The sequence below is a fragment of the Pseudoliparis swirei genome, chromosome 7 (genome assembly GCF_029220125.1).
Source record: "Pseudoliparis swirei isolate HS2019 ecotype Mariana Trench chromosome 7, NWPU_hadal_v1, whole genome shotgun sequence".
Lineage (NCBI taxonomy): Eukaryota > Metazoa > Chordata > Actinopteri > Perciformes > Liparidae > Pseudoliparis > Pseudoliparis swirei.
In genome coordinates, this window is record NC_079394.1 from 8,239,437 (window position 1) to 8,256,963 (window position 17,527).

The following is a 17,527-nucleotide window of genomic DNA, read 5'->3' on the forward strand; positions in this document are numbered from 1 at the left end:
AGGGGAGCTTCAGCACCAAGGGCTCTTTGCAACTGGCAGGTTTTCATTCGTGAGTAATGTTTTTAGGTGAAACACAAAAACACCTGGCAGGAGGGAAACCCATTAGAGAGATCTGAGCTCCTGTTCCTGTAATCAGTATCAATTTAAACTGGTCTGTCATGCCCTTGTCCATTTGATACCAGATCCATTAAGTTATTTGTGTTTTCATAACAGCTTGATGACACATTTCATAACTTACTCAGCGATGGCTGCATAACAATGTTCAGAATGAAAGCTTTTGGAAGTGAAGCATTTAAATGCATTCAGCAACCAAAATGTGTTGCATTCACACTCTAACACACAACTGTTACACACAACTATTGTACTTTGATAAATGTGTCATTAGCCTCTGTGAATATGTTAAACACTATAAATGTATGTGTGGTATTTTGAGCGTATGAGGCTGCAATTCTCCTGTTTGTATTCATTACTCCCTAAATTAAGCTAATCTCCTGTTTCTCTATTATGTTGAAGAGAGTCATACAATTCATTTAGAATCATCTAAATATATAAAAAGGATAGTAAACCAGTAATTGCAGCAGGAATGTATTCTTTTAATTGCTGTTAAGTCTAGCCATTACACCTATTGGTTCATATTTCTACAGCACCATCCCAAAGAATAACCATTTACATATAGTGATGCACGATGGGGTTAGAAATTATCCTTACAGACTGTTTACGAGTTGTTTTCTTAATTCATCATTTAGAGTATTTCGATGCAGCAGCATGTTGTTTGTGTGTAAAGCCGAGGAGCAACGTGCTGCAATGGACTGATTTATTAAATTGTTTGCCACCGAAACCACAAATATCCCTCGAACTACAGGGGAACTGGAGACTGTTATGGTGTATCGGTGCAGCAAAATGATAAATGACATCAAGGGCAGCCAAGTAAGATCCCTCGCACACACTCTGTGCGACACTGGAACACAGGCACTTATATTCTTGCACACACTTTTACGTACAGGAGTTTCTAATATGAAAGAGCAAACACAGGGGACAGATAGAATAGCTAAATAGGAGTTTTTCCATATGGCTTTTTAATAGTGAGAGATTGGATTCATTAATACAAGGCACATTAATTGATCATCTCGAAGCCATGTCTCTGACTGATCTTATAATGAAAAACAAGCAGTGAATTGTAAAAAGGGCGCATATATATAAATATTTGGTGAAAAGAATGTTGTGGAGCCGTGATGATCTTGTTCTATCGAGAAATAGAAAGAGACACATGTTTTACACAAAGCTGCCGTTTGTCACAATTTCACACTAAATAAATGTATTCACGACATGATAATTGTCTTAAGATGTTGTGTTTGCCATAAAAAATATACAAATAGAGCAACATTGTTATCACAGGAGAAGATACAGTATGTGTGCAGATGCATGCCAATCAAACTGCAACCACAGAAAGCCACCACAAATCAAACAAACAGGATTTTCTATTTATGTTCTGATATGTGGGTCATCCAATTTGCTGTGTTGCCATATTCCGCAATATGTTGTATTATTATACAATATATATATATATTGTATAATAATACAACATATTATTACAACATATATATATATATATATGTTGTCCAGCTTGTGAAAAGCTCCTCCATTGTCCTTGTGCAAAGCACTTTATGTATGCACCATGAATGGTTCAAGTACATGTTGTCACTTTTTCAACATGAAGTGAACACGCCAGGTGATTAGAGGGAGTATGTGTTGTGGATTTGGAACACAGCTTGTGTGGTTTTGGTTTTGCCGTCACCGTACCTGGGACCAACAAGCACCGAGGAGGGATTAAGTGAGATGAAGCGTTCATCTGTAAACTGTGATCCGGCCATGCACTTGTTTTCTCCTGCTATTAAAAGATTAAAATGTAATCTGTGACACTTTTGGGTATGATGATGTGGTGAGACCTTAATGGGTAGGGGGGGGGGGGCATTGTTGGTCAATGAAAGTGACCAACAATGCCACCTGGGGCCTTGAACCCGAAGAAATACAAGTTTACGACTCAAATATAGAAATTAATTGCAAGGACACATATTCGTTTTTACTGTTATTAGGCCAGAGAAGTGTTTTAGTAGAATTAAAACAAGTTTATTACAGGAAATTAAGATGATTTAAAACAAAACAATTAAAAGCCAAAAACATGCAAAAACAATTTATCGTAACCAAACCATGCAGAAACAAGTAAAATAGTAGCAGCAAAAACAAGTAAAATAGTAGCAGCAAAAACAGGTAAAATACTAGCTGCAAAAACAGGTAAAATAGTAGCAGCAAAAACAAGTAAAATAGTAGCAGCAAAAACAGGTAAAATAGTAGCAGCACAACAAATAAAACAGTAAAAGCAAAACGGATGAAATAGTAGCAGGAAAACAAGTGGAGCAAAAACAGCAGCAGGTGAACCTATGAATGGTAAACAGAGATTAAAGGTACCTCCATGCTGCAAAAAAATACAAAGAGTGTGATTAGAGACTGTTTGGAACTCACCAAGAACGAGAACAGGCTAAAAGGGAGTGAGGCAATGGCAACAGTCGGCTTTTATATACTGCTGATTGGGGCGGAGCAAAGTAAAGTTAACAGCAAGTATTTGATTTGGGCAAGACGCTAACAAATGGCCCATGTAGGCACAGGCAGCCGGTTGTGTGTTTTTAGGTAAACCTGACAATGTTCACACTCCAGACACCATTGCTTCATGTCATGGTGCATTCCAGGCCAGTAGCACCGCTCAGTTGTCCGTTCTATGCCTTGATGTCCATGTTCATGATGTAGCTGATCCAGGACCTGGCTCTTGAGCGACATGGGTACTAACCAACTGGAGAACCTCTTCTCTTTTGGGGCGGCACCCCATCTTGTTCCTCTATCCGGTCGCACACGCACAAGAGCTTCCTTGGAGGCCTGGCGTCGTTCCGCTGCATCAGGGCCCTTCCGTTTGGACCAAAACCCCAGAACTTCTTAAATGCTTGGGTCTGCTTCCTGAAAAACACGCAAGTCAGATCAAGTGTGGCAAGGGAAAACTGAGACGGTGGTCTGTGTAGCCCGATTGGTGCTGATAGCCTGATGGAGCAATTATGGAACTTGGGTGGCGGAGGCCTCATAATCCAATGCACTGACTGGCTTCTGCCGGGAAAGGGCGTCTGCATTCTGATTACTTCGACGAGGCCTATACTTGATGGTAAAATCAAATGCAGCAAGTTGTGAAGCCCAACGCTGTTCCGTGGCACCCAACGTAAGCTCTGAATAGATGACTAAGAGGGTAATAGTCCGTATACACCACACATTTCCGTCCCAGGAGGTAGTCTCTGAATTTTTCAGTCATGGCCCATTTCAGTTCCAGAACCTCCAATTTCATAGAGCTGCAGTTGCTCATGTTACGCTCTGTAGGGCGAGGGTCTGTGGACACACCATCCCTAAATATGATGTGACCCAAGTATCTCACCTCTGGTGTGAAGAAGGAGCACTTTTCCAACTTAGCTTTGAGGCCCTCTTGCTGCAGGCGGCCAAGCACGGCAGCCAGACGCTCCACATGCGGCGCTACAGTGGAAGAGAAAACAACACTGTCATCCAAGTACAGTAACAACAACTGACAGTGTTGATCTCCAAAGATCCTCTCCATTAATCTCTGGAAGGTGCTTGGGACATTGCACAACCCAAATGGTATCCGGTTCCACTCGAACAGCCCAAAGGGATTGCAGAATGCAGTCTTCATTTAGTCCTGCAACAGGTACTTGGTGTATACCCAGCGACCAGGTCCAGAGTTGAGAACCAGCGGGACCCTGACAGGGTTTTAAGGGACTCTTCAATACGGGGCAATGGGAACGTGTCTTGCCTTCTCTGGGGAGCGTTCTCCACGACACTTAACTGCACATGAAGTTATTAATTAATTAATAGGGCCTAATGAAACAAATAATAATGTCTTTTGTCTATAATAAAACATTGTGGTGAGTGAACTTGTGCCCACTTGAGGACTTTGGGAGTTAGCATGAGCGGCAGGCTGAACAGATGAATTAAAGAGCAGCAGCTACAGAGGAGCACGCCGGAGCGATCTCTGGATGTGCGGTGCGTCAGCACCACAGGAATCGGCATCAAAGATGTTGCTAAACCTCAAGGATTACCGCCGTGTGTCCATACCAAACCCAATAACTTGGAAATGCTTTGATGCTTGAAGTGAACTTTTTGAATATGAATATAAAAATAAAAATGTAGTGTGTAGGATTCTATATAATACCCATTACTATATCTTCATTAACATATTATCATCTGAAAAAAAGACTCATTGGGTTTTATTTTGTTTTTAAATTAGGCCTTCATATCTACTACATAGGGAGGGCGTCCTCTTCATGTTTGGTTTATATTAGATACATTGTATGTCTGTACCTTTTTCTGTCGTGTCCGTAGTTTACCAAACAAGCGTTCTTCATTTGTCATGTAATGTTGTTACGTTTGCCCACCATCGCTGGTTGTTGTTTATTTACATTTCTTAGAGCTGTTGGTACGTTATTATTTTAAAACCTCACACCTAAATGCCCTGTTGATTCGTTTACTACTTGGCAATGTGTGTAGCCCGATATGAGGCCGGTATTAAACTCATTTATGAAAGCGTGCACTAAAAGACATAACAACATTTCACAGCTGTGCATGCCCACATAGGGAAGAGGCAGGAATGAAGAAAAACACATTCTTCTCTGCCAGAGGAGGAGTTGTGGGTCCTCTGAGTGCTGGCACCTTACATTATCTATTACAAATGTTCCTACACAAGATGCACAGAAACCTCTCCCACCTGTCAGCTCCAGAGATCACACACATACACAATCTATGTGTGTCCGTCTGCCCTTAGAAGCTCATCCACTACACCTCACATACACACCTACACACACACACACACACCCCCACACACACAAACACACGCAACCCCTCTCACACACACGCGCACACACACATATACCCACACAGAATCATCGCCTCCATTGCCACACAGACCTATATGCACATCCATCATGATTATGCACAGCAGGAATTCAAGTGGCTCTTCGTACTTCAGAGCATGAGGACATTGCACCAATTTTCCTCGACATTATACGGCACAAACAAAACAAGAAACATACAAATCTATTTTGGTTATTGTTGTTTACTGACTATGACATTGGAAATGCTCCAGTTAATTTGGAAGAGATCTGAATGAAAAAATCTATTTGTTGCTTCCTGTGGTTGCGTTAGCCGCCCTCAAAGCATCAAAAGAAAAAATTGCAGCAATGAAAATGTAGAATACCCCGAGGCTATATTGAGTTACTACACAAAAGCCATCTTCCCCATCACAACCTGTGTGCGATATTTCACCTGTTCCCCTCATCCAAAGAACGGCGTCAAGCAGTGCTTCCATGCCAGCACTTCCTCAATTGCATCAGAGTCTGAGTTGACCATCTTTTGTTTGATATGTTCATTTAATTTAGAGGCCATTCACTTAATTATATTCTCTTGAAGTAATATCATTTGGAATGAAAATTAACAAAATGATTTGATTTCCAGGCTTCTCAGACCGGGAGGTTGTGCGAGTGATTTTTTTATATTAATGTGTGTTGTACATGGCCTTGAATATACGGCACTGTTTAGTGAAGGGGATAACGGGATTAGTCTCTAGTCGACCAAATGCAGCTCTGTAAAATTAAATCAGCTGTTTATGTGCAGAATCTGGCTACTGGCTCTGTGTTCTAGTCTCACAGTGACATACTTGGTCATGGGGCATCAAACAAAACACCCAGAGATAAAACAAGACTGGATTATTTTTATTGAACATGGGATTATTCTCAAACTAATTTACTTCTAATCCATTTTTGATATTTCTTTCAGCAAGACTCGAAATTCAATAATCAAGAACGAGATGGGTTCCCCGTAGAGACCATTTGCTTAATCTACATTATGTTACAGTAAGTCCACTAAAGGAAAATGCCCACTTGATGTCACCGTAGAAACGGAGAAGGAAAGAGGAGAACAGTAAACGAGCATCACAAATCATAAAGTTTGAACTCCTTGAAAGTGGAAGGTTGGATGAAACTCGTGGGAGATTAAGTGAGATTAAAAATGCTTAATACCTGGCAGCTCATCATTGGGCAGCTTTCCATGAAGCGGTGACACGAAAGGTGACTTTGACACAAAGAGAGGAGCGGCGGATGACACTCTGTCATGTGGGTGCGGGGCTTTTCCCCCATTTCAACGTCTAATGAGCTGCAAGAGCTGCGATCATTGGGATGTTGTTGGACAGAAACATCTTGGTTGATATAGTCTGTGGTTTCTGAAAACTGCTGTGTCTACAACCTGTGACGTCCTCTTCCTGATTATAAAGGACTCTGTATGGTCAGTATATCATATTGTCCATATCTTAGCTCCCTGATATTAACACCAGGGGAGTTTTCACACTTTAAATTGTATTGATGAAAAGGCAATTTAAAGTCATCCTTTATTTGGGGTTATTTTTAAGAAATATTAATTGAAAGCTATAATACCAGCTATACATTAAAGGTGGCACTCATCCTAGTTGGCTGCACAGTATCTCTGCACACTGTAAATGTTCGCTCGATATCTAAAACTTTTATTGACCTCGGCACAGCCAGTCCATGTTCAATTCCCCCCCCCCCCCCCAGTAATGTTCCCCAGAATTAAATGGGTTTGTGAAATTGAGAATATAGGAAACCATTTTGGAGAGCTGAAATTATTTTGGTACAGTGAGAGCAAAGTGTATATCCTCTTCTAAGTGATTTCAGGGCTACGAAAATCAATAGCTCTCTAGTTGCATTTCTGCCAAGTTGATGGAGGTGGTTGAGAACAGGTGCAAAGATAGATCAAGTCGGAAATCAATCAAATCTGAAACGTTCCATTTGAAAGGCGAGAAATGTAGGGCGCTAAAGTGAGCAGGAGTCAACTCTGGAGCTCTAAAGGTTCATTCATGTTGGAAGCCGACAGCATCTCGTCTAGGAGGATGGGGAGTTACTTTGTCACTGTCTATTACCTGAGAATAATATGCAATGTGTTTGACTCATCATTAGACTACTCGCCTGTAGAAAATATGAAATAAAATATATATTGTTTTACAATTAAAAATTGTAATCTACCCTAAACTTGAGTATTTAATTCATCATCCCCAACTCTAAACTGTCTCAAGTGGAAATTGGAGATTCTTCTATTTTCAGCCTTAAGTGCAAGACGGAATCTTTTTCTCTCCAGTTTTTTTAACGTTTTTGAGCCAATAATACTTTTGTCATTGGACGTGTGACCTTTGGGTAGGTTGAGAAAAACACTTACCTTTGAAATGTCACAATACTCTGGATGTCATTGTAATTGTATTTTTCGGAGAGAAAGAAAAAGAATAGCATCGAGCCCAAAGGTGGCAACTTGCAGGTAGTCGACTCAAATGTGTGTTCTTGTGTAGACATTGAAGGAACACTTTCTGTGAAAACACAGGTGTTTGGATAAATAGCTCATGCAAATTTTTAACAATTAATATTATGTATTGTTCCAGTCACAGCTGAAGACGTCATGGGTCTCTTTCATGTAATCTAGGGAGAAAAACACACATTTTGTGTATGGAGTTTACGGCGTGTTACTTAATTTTACGGGACACTGCAAAACTTTAAACACCAGCAGCAAAGAACTTTCACTTCTCGGCTGGGTTTTGACAGCACAGAGCAGTTTCATGATTGCATTCACAGAGGTTCTTCTGAAATAAATCACATGACCTTTAAAAAAATCCACTTTTAAATAGACCTTTAAGTGTAAAACTCTATGTCAAGTGTGATATAATATGCCCAAAATAATAGAGACCAAAATTCTGAGATTACAAAAAAGCATTTGACTGCAGTAATGAAGTGGTGTGCATCACCATATGAAACAGAGCCATTTGTCATACCATAATAAATGGATATCTGACAGTCATGTAAATAGTTTCCCTCCCAGACTCACTTCAATCAAATCATCAGTCACAAATATTATAACTTTATCAAGCACTTCAAATTATCATATCCACTGCTGGCTGTCTTTGGATCCAGAATAAATGGAGATGAACAGTGAGAAGAGTCACATTGTGTCTTGTGATCCTAATATAGCACACAATATCACACAAATATCGTTGAAAAAAAATCCAAACGTTGTCATTAAACAACACATACCTTGCAAACCCAGTTAAGGTACACAGTAAAGCCAGGAAGTAAATACTAAACCCAGAAAACTGTTCAGGACTCAAGCTGTGTGGAAGGTTTTCTTAAACTTTATAAAATACTGGAAGAAAGCTGACAGTGTAAAGTGACGCTGGCCCCAGGTCTCTGCCAGATGTCAGGCTCCACCACTCGGCTCCTGAGGTCAGAGACATTCAGCAGGTTCGTACATGACAAGTACGTATAGCTGTTTGGTGAGCAGCCATAATTGCGCCGATAGGAACCATTACCTGTGCTTCCCAGGTGAGATTATCAAGTCAATGGTCTTGAACTAATGACCAGAACATTGAGCCCAGACCTCTGCAGGCTGCTCAGTGACTGAGTGGCAAAGAAGAAATCCGTCTGGGATGAAGCACCAATCAGCCTTTTCTACAGCTGCTGGTGGGAAACGTATGGACACACAAACAGCATCTATAACCGCAGACAGTGAAGAGTCAATCTCCAGGAAGACGGATAATGATTCTCAGCTCCACTTTGAATCATTTGATTAGATATTGATGTTGAAAGAATCTCTCTAAATAATCTTTATAGGTGCTAGTTGACATTCACTGAACTGTTTCTGCTTCCGAAAAGATTGAGCGTAAATGAAATGTTCATCGGAAGAAATAGATTACAACTTCTCTTCTAACTCATATTTTTATTCTATTTATTATTTTTTACCTGACTTTTCAGTTCCCCTGAGCTTCATGAAACATGATGGCTTCTTCAGCTAATTGTTTGGGTTATTACTCATAACTCTCATCAGTGTTGTTTGCAGGCAACTGTTCTCAAAAACGCTGCATTACCTGACCAGCGCCAGACAACAACAAGAGGAAATAGTGGAATATTTAGCAGCTAAAGAACCACATGCATCCTTCAGAAGTTAGTTAAAACCAAAAGAGTGAATATTGGACTTTGTCAGGTGGACCACAATATGACAACAAAATATTAATGCTCATTTTCTAACATGCAAACACAAAGTCATATCACGTTTATGATGTGTTTGTATCGTAATGTTATGTTCCCATTTTATTGTACTGCATTCAAGTAAGAAGAAAAAAACAGTTAATCCAGGTATATAATAATACAGGTTTACTTACATATCAACAAATGTCTTAATTGGTGAGCATGTGACAAAAGGTAGTTTAAAGGTCATTCAAGGTCATTCACAGTACAACTCAGTGACAATATTCCTTTAGAAGTCTGCCATCAGCAATCTGATTAAAAGTCCAAACAAGTTCTGAAACTTGTTGTCCTGGTTAACACTTTAAACCAAATTGTCCCCTGACTTTATTGTTTTTAACACGCCTCAAAAACAATGTCAAATAACTTGAAAGTACTGTATTAACTTCGTCCTCTTTTAACCTAGAAGGTGACACGTTTTAAGAAGTGGAAAAACAATGTTCTGTGTGCGCCTTGTGATCGGGATCCATTTCAACATGTAATGGGTTCTTCATTGGCCCACACACCTTTCCACTAGTAGTTTATCTTTAATCCTGCTGACACACAAACTAACAAAGTACACTGAAAACATGACCTCCGTGTCATCATGAGTGTTTCCCTTTAAAGAACATATGTGATTTTAAGACGTCCTTCAGAATAATTTCCTTAAATGCCATCATGCTTTTAAAAATGTGTCTTAACAAAGACGTCACAGCAGCTGCCTGGCTGGGAGTCCTCGACGTGATTACATGGATAACTAGAATGGGCACTCGGTAGAGCGCATACCTTCGCATATCACAAGATTGGGCATTGAATTATGAACATTTTGGCATTAGTTGCATGCCAATTGGACAAAAATGTATCGTGCTATGGTAAAAAAAGAGTTTGACCTTTCCATGACCTTGAACTTTGACCCGATTGATCCCAAAATCTAATCAAATGGTCCCCGGATAATAACCAATCATCCCACCAAATGTCATGCGATTCAAGAACATTTTGACCTGTTCATGACCTTTGACCTTGACCTTTGACCCGATCGATCCCAAAATCTAGTCAACTGGTCCCCGGATAATAAACAATCATCCCACCAAATTTCATGCGATTCGGTTCAATACTTTTGAGTTCTGCGAAGATTTTGACCTGTTCATGACCTTTGACCTTTGACCCGATCGATCCCAAAATCTAATCAACTGGTCCCCGGATAATAAACAATCATCCCACAAAATTTCATGCGATTCGGTTCAATACTTTTTGAGTTCTGCGAAAGATTTTGACCTGTTCATGACCTTTGACCTTTGACCTTTGACCCGATCGATCCCAAAATCTAATCAACTGGTCCCCGGATAATAAACAATCATCCCACCAAATTTCATGTGATTCGGTTCAATACTTTTTGAGTTTTGCGAATAACACGCATACAAATAAATAAATAAATAAATACACGGCGATCAAAACATAACCTTCCGGCATTTTCAATGCGAAGGTAATAAGAATGATACAAAAGAGCATGCTTTGTATCCGGTAAGGATTTAACCCTCCTGTTACCTTCACATTTACTAACATATTTAAACCCTTGGGGTCAATTTGACCCCAGCAATTAAAACCTCCAGAAAATTATTAGAATTAATATTGTTTCCCAAGTTTAAGTGTGAGGTACTTTATGTTTGTTTGTTGACTACCTAAATAGCCCTTTAAATATATAAAAAAGTTGATATTTCTTATATGTTTGACACAGTGAAAAACAGCCTGGGATCAAATTGACCCCAAAGAACACCGATGCGTACAGGTTGTGTTCAGGACATTGAAAACATAACATCATGTGAATTTGATGTTTTCCCCAATAAATTTGGAAAAATCAGGAAATATGAAGCAAACAATAATAATGTCAATCATTTTTTTAGAGACGTTAAACATTGAATGGGGTCAAATTGACCCCAAAGGTAACAGGAGGGTTAATAGCAGCACATCTGCTCACCTCAAAATAAGAGCCAACCATAATCTCACACCTGCTGTTGGCTTTCGCTCAGCTGCACCGTCAGATAAATCTCACGGACCAGCACACAAATGGACGCGCGCAGACACTCGCACACATCCAGACTGTCAACGTGAATCCAAACGTCTGAGGCCAAACATCTGGAACTAATGCTCCAGGAGAGTCTCTCTGATTGTATTAAATTATTCTCCTTCTGAGAAGAACTCTATCTGGTCGGCAGCGCGAGAAACAACTCGACATCCAGAAACAACGCTACGTGTGGTGTAGCTGTCTTGTTTTTGAGGACTGAAATTAATATTATGCTTCCCAGACAATCCTGTTAGCGCTGTCTAATCCAACTCAGATTGGCGGATTTGAACACCGGTCTCAGGGGCAGTTTGAGGATTATCCAGTTCGAGTTTCATAAACACCCCACTTACCGGTTGCTACGTTTCGGCCCGAGGCGAGGATTTCATATTGAGAGAGAGAAAACACGTCAATCTGTTTGGAAAAAGCAGAACAACTGTGGTCAGCGGCATTCTCATATTGATATCGTTTTCGTTTACACCACACACTTAAAGATAGGCCTGATGATGAGAGCATGAAGTAGAATTCAGCAACTGAGGACTCAGGACAGCACAAGCAGCATGTGTCATCCAATTGTCGTCAACGTTCCTCTTGTCCTCCTATCTGTGCGGGTTGAAGATGTTGTTTTGCTGCAGCTGGAGTTTCACTTACCATTAACCAGCATGCCTTTCTGTCGAGCTTTCTGTTGTCCACTCTACCGCCTGGAGGTCTTTCAGACAGCAGCCTTTATCATGTCCATGGCCTCGGCTGACACCACATAAATAAGGAGAAAACAGTTGGTCCTTCAGCACTGCTGAACATTGCACCTTTAGGTTAAGTCATTATAGGTAAAATGCTGCAGATAAATTACTTCTTCTTCTTCCACTTACACAGCATTCATCAGAGAGTTGAATACATTAAAGCTAATTGAGGATTTTTGCCATTTGGCTTCCGTTAATTGAAAAGCCATCACTGGCAGCCAGGCACCAAATGACCACATTAACTGTCAACATTATGTTTGACATCCTACTAGATGAAGTATTGCTTGGGGAGCTCTCAGTGGACTCTTGGAAACACCAGACGAGAGGGGGGGGGGGGGGGGGGTAGCTGTAGGTGGTCGGGCCTAAAGTCAAAGAACAAATTGCTGTCTCTTTGCGTCGTCGCTGGTGCTAAATCACCGATGGATGGATTTGCCGCGTCATCATGGATTTGTGTCTGCCGGGATGAAACGCCGCTAACTTGTCACGGTGTGTTGTACGATCAGACGGCAACAGAACAGAAAATAGATAACTAGCCCTGCAGAGACACGCCGTTTTCTTCGTTTTGCACATCATTTCTGTTCGCATCTATCATGTCATATTATCCACCTGCAAGATATGTCCACCCTCACTGCTCCTTGGGTCTGTTTTTGAGTAGTTAGCCCAGGGAAGAAGATGCTGATTCATTTTCTCCTTTGGTGCTCACGGCCCTGCACTCATGCGTAGCCCTGTGCAGTGGGATGCTCGTAAGATGACAACAGTGCTTAATTTGAACATAAAGGTACAAGCCAGATCCCTCTAGATATCCTTTGACTTGGGTGTTACTGTTTACTCAAGGAGTGTGCAGCATTGTGCAAACAATTGCTGAAACATAACATTTAATATTGCTGAGCATTTTAGAAATGCTGATAAAACCAATCAAGATGAATAAGCACCCAAACCCATTTTACTGACATAAAATAAATATACACTTTTATTAATCCCCAAGGGGAAATTAGTTCTCTGCATTTAACCCATCCTTAGTTATTAAGGAGCAGTGGGCTGCGGTGAAGCGCCCGGGAAGCAACTGGGGGTTCAGTGCCTTGCTCAAGGACACTTCGACTTGCAGCTAATGGGGAGAGCGGGGATCGAACCCACGACCTTGCGGTTGAAGGACGGCCCTCTTACCCCACATAGACAGGCAAGTAAGGCCTTCTGAATGAAATGCAAATACATTCTTACCGTATCATACTACAAACGTTACATACAGGATGTAATGATACTTTTGTAATCAAAAAACATTGTAAATAAATAAAATATAATTGAAAAAAAAGTGAGTGTTCACCAATTTTATGACAACATCTGTCCATAGTTTTATAAAGATGTAAAAGTATAAGGCGCTTGTCCATCATATATTGAATAATAGATTATGGATTAGTCTTATATTCATACTGCAGCACTTGCAGCCGTGTGTGACTGAGTCCCTGGAGTGAATAAGCGTTGCTCTTAATCCCACGTCGAGGACATCCCTGAGGCTGCCAAATTTCTCCAAGGATACTTTCATCTGAATATGCCTCTGAGACATGAGCCTCCGATTAGACTTTGTCCACTGAACCTCATGTCCATATTGGTTTCACTGGTAATGGTGAATGGTAACTGGTGAAGATACAGGCGGTGCTATTTAGTCGTATGGGGAATAAAAATCCAGTGGTAAAAAACTAGGGTGCACGGTGGAGTTTTTCTTACAATTAATTAGCATGAATTTTAAATTCAATTCAGTATTTTTCAATAGTGATTGGCTGGTAAAAAAAAAAAAAGGATAGACATTCTTCCCATTCCTTTTAAAAGTCAAAATGTGTTGTTGCAGTGATAGTTTGGTAAAGAGGGAAACCAGAGGGATGTCTCCCAAAAGGAGCCCGGAGAGGGAAGTTATGATGTCTGCATTTCAACTCGGTGTTTCTAGACACTGTCCATCATTCACCAAGTTATTATTTGAAGTTGTTCTTTACTACAGTGATAGGTATTTACAGATTATATATATTTTTCAAAGGCATTGTGTAATGTAAAAGGGGTCGCATGAAATTTAAATCCCACAGAAAATGAACACCCGATCCTGGTGGCTCGAGCGTTTGAGTGTGTTCTGTGCTCATTGTTCATGTTTTCTAGCCTGCAAACCACATATCCAACACAACAAGCAGCTGTTTTCAACGTAAACTCTGATTAAACGCGAACAACGCAGCATCAAATAGCAAGAAAAGGTTTGCAACTAGTCATATAGCGGAGCATTTAGAAACTAAAAAACCTCAAACATTCCAATGCCTTCTTTGGATAATCCCAATAAATCTCTGATCAGGATCAGGTCATATTAAACTGTTGCTAAAAGGTTGATTCTCATTATATAATGTATACTTTAATGCCAGAGGCAGCTGTAGAATAGAATATGAAGCCATCATTGGCGAATAGACCTGCTCAGATCTTCAGAAACAGCCAGATTGTAATCCTATTATGCTCAGACAAATGAAATCATGTGCTGCTACTGGAAGGAGTCCAAGTTTACATAAATAAATTAAGAAACAGATTCACTTCTACCCCCTTTAGTGATTGCACCTGGATTCCCTCAACAGAAAAAAAGCCTCATTTCACTGATAAGGGCCTCTAAATAAATTGCACACAAATTGTATTTGATTCAAATGGCTCTTCATGTTTTGGCCCTCTGACATTTGTAATGCACTTGTTATACCTTCTAAGCAAATGCAGTTTAATCTGCGTTGTGAACACAAATGACTCCAATGGTTTCATGGCGAGGCCTTTCCTGGAACATTACTTCCACATACAGGACACAGAAGAAGACAACTACAGCGTAGCCTTTGACAGCGAATACCAACAGGAGTATTCGTGCCCGAGGGGTTTCCTCTGTATTGCCTCTGGGTAGGAGGAAAGATTATGGAGTCGCTAAACAGAAAGACTCGAGTCAGCTGGAGCACCTGAACACAACATATCGTGATCAAGTTTGATAGCTATCAGCGAGCAACCGGGGATAAAGTTGGCGACAGCTGAAAATAATAAATAAATAGATTAAATTGAAGAACATAAAGTTCTAAAAACAACTGTTCAAATGACCTGCAAGTACTTGATAAACTGCAATAGATGAAACAGTAGGCAATAAGTCATTGAAAACAGTTGAAGTAGTTAGCTAAAGGTAATGGATAGACAGCTCAATTTAGCCACGTAGGCTAATGGATACACATGTTCAACGGTTAGTTAAAGCAATGGATCCATGACTGAACGGTTGAAACGGATTCCACCCTAATGGTAGACAGGAGGAATGTAAGATTAACTCCATTTTACAATTATGGATAAAGAAAAAATGTTGGGATAATATCCACTTTCATAAAATCAGTGTCGTTAAATAACACACTGTTACGAACTCAGACACTTAGGAAGTAGGACCCAATTGCACGACCCGGGAGCCAGAGATAAAGTATTTGTAAGTACTTTATTTTTCAGTTCTGCAGTGAGCAAATGAAAGCGCTCACGTAGTGAGGGATCAAAAACTTTTCAAGAGCACAAAATACCCTGACCTGATCATGGCAAAAGACAAGACGAACTGACAAGGAACACTGGGAGACAGGGGAATTTAAGCACATGGTAACAAGACACAGGTGGGACCAATCAGGGCGGGCTGACACTGATGAGCATAGGAGACAGGTGGGATGACAGGTGAAAACAATCAGGAAGCCTGGAATGAGAGAAAGCTAACATAAATGACCTGAACCTCTCTAGCATATCTGTCGGTGCACAACAGTACCCCCCCCTCTAGGGCCAACTCCTGATGGCCCAGGCTGATTGTAAAAGTCGTGGATAAGAGTCTTGTCTACGATAAATGAAGCAGCTATCCAGCTTCTAGCCTCAGGACCGTAACCCTTCCAGTCTACCAGGAATTGCTTGCCGCTCCCTATTACGGACCTCCAGTAGCTTACGGACCTTGTAAACGTCACCCCCTTCAAAGAACTGGGGCGGTGGAGGGGGCTTGGAGGCGGGAACAAGTGTGCTCTCACACCGGCTTGATTCTACTAACGTGAAACGTTGGGTGCACTCTCATGGTAGTTGCAAGCGTACCGACGCCGGGTTGATGACTCTGGACACTGGAAACGGACCCACAAATCTCGGAGCCAGTTTCTTTGAGGCGACATGGAGTGGTAGGTCTTTGGTAGAGAGCCAAACCTTTTGGCCTGGACTGTAGGAGGAGCGACCCTCGATGAACGTCCGCAACAGCCTTCATCCGAGCTGAACTTGGGAGAAGAGACTGGCGAGCACCAGCCCAAACTCTGCGACAACGTCTGATCATGGCATGTGCCGATGGAACCATCACCTCTTCCTCGTTGTTAGGGAAAAGTGGAGGCTGGAAACCATTGACACAATGGAATGGAGAGAGACCTGTGGCCGCCGTGGGAAGGGTATTGTGGGCAACCTCGACCCATGTGAGGTGGTCACTCCAGGTGGTCTGGTTCGGGAGGCGAGACAACGTGGCGTAGTCTCTAGTTCTCGGTTCAGTCGCTCCGACTGTCCATTTGACTGAGGGTGATATCCTGATGACAGGCTGACGGTGGCACCTATGAGTCGACAAAACTCTTTCCAGAAAGCGGAAATGAATTGTGGACCCTGTCGGAAACAATGTCATTAGGGAATCCATGGATCCGAATATGTGATTCATCATGACCTCTGCGGTGACTTTGGCAGAGGAAGCTTGGTCAATGGGATGAAGTGAGCCATCTTTGAAAATCGATCAACCACTGTTAGAACCGTAGTCTTGCCTCTGGATGAAGGAAATCCTGTCACAAAATCCATCGAAATGTGTGACCAAGGACGTTGGGGAATCGGCAGCGGCTGGAGCAAGCCCATCTTAACTTGAGATGAGGTCTTATTACACGCACACACCGGACAAGCCGCTACATACTCTGCCACATTTTTCTTCATGGATGGCCACCAGAAACGTTGTTGAATCCTGAACATTGTTCTTGCTACTCCCGGATGGCACGAAAGCACAGATGAGTGAGCCCAGTGGATGACCTTGGGTGAAGAGCCTCAGGAACAAACAGCAGATTGTTGGGACACTCGCTAGGTGCTGGATTCATGACATTTGCCTCTTTAACGTCTGACTCCACTTGCCAGGAAAAGGCTCCGATCACACGGTTAAGTGGAAGGATGGTCTTGGGCTCTACCGCAAGTGGTTCGGGATCGTAAAGTCGAGACAAAGCATCGGGTTTTTGATTCTGAGACTCGGGACGAAAAGAGAGTGTGAAGTTGAATCTACTAAAGAAAAGTGTCCACCTGGCCTGACGGGAGTTGAGACGCTTAGCCTTTCTTATATATTCTAGATTCTTGTGATCTGTCCAGACTAACAACGGTTGCTCTGCACCCTCTAGCCAGTGTCTCCATTCCTCGAGGGCAGCTTTTACAGCTAACAGTTCCTTGTTTCCCACATCATAATTCCGCTCTGCCGTTGTCAACTTCCGCGACAGGTAAGCACATGGATGCATTTTGTTGTCTTCTGCAGAACGTTGAGACAGTACTCCTCCAATTCCCTCATTGGAAGC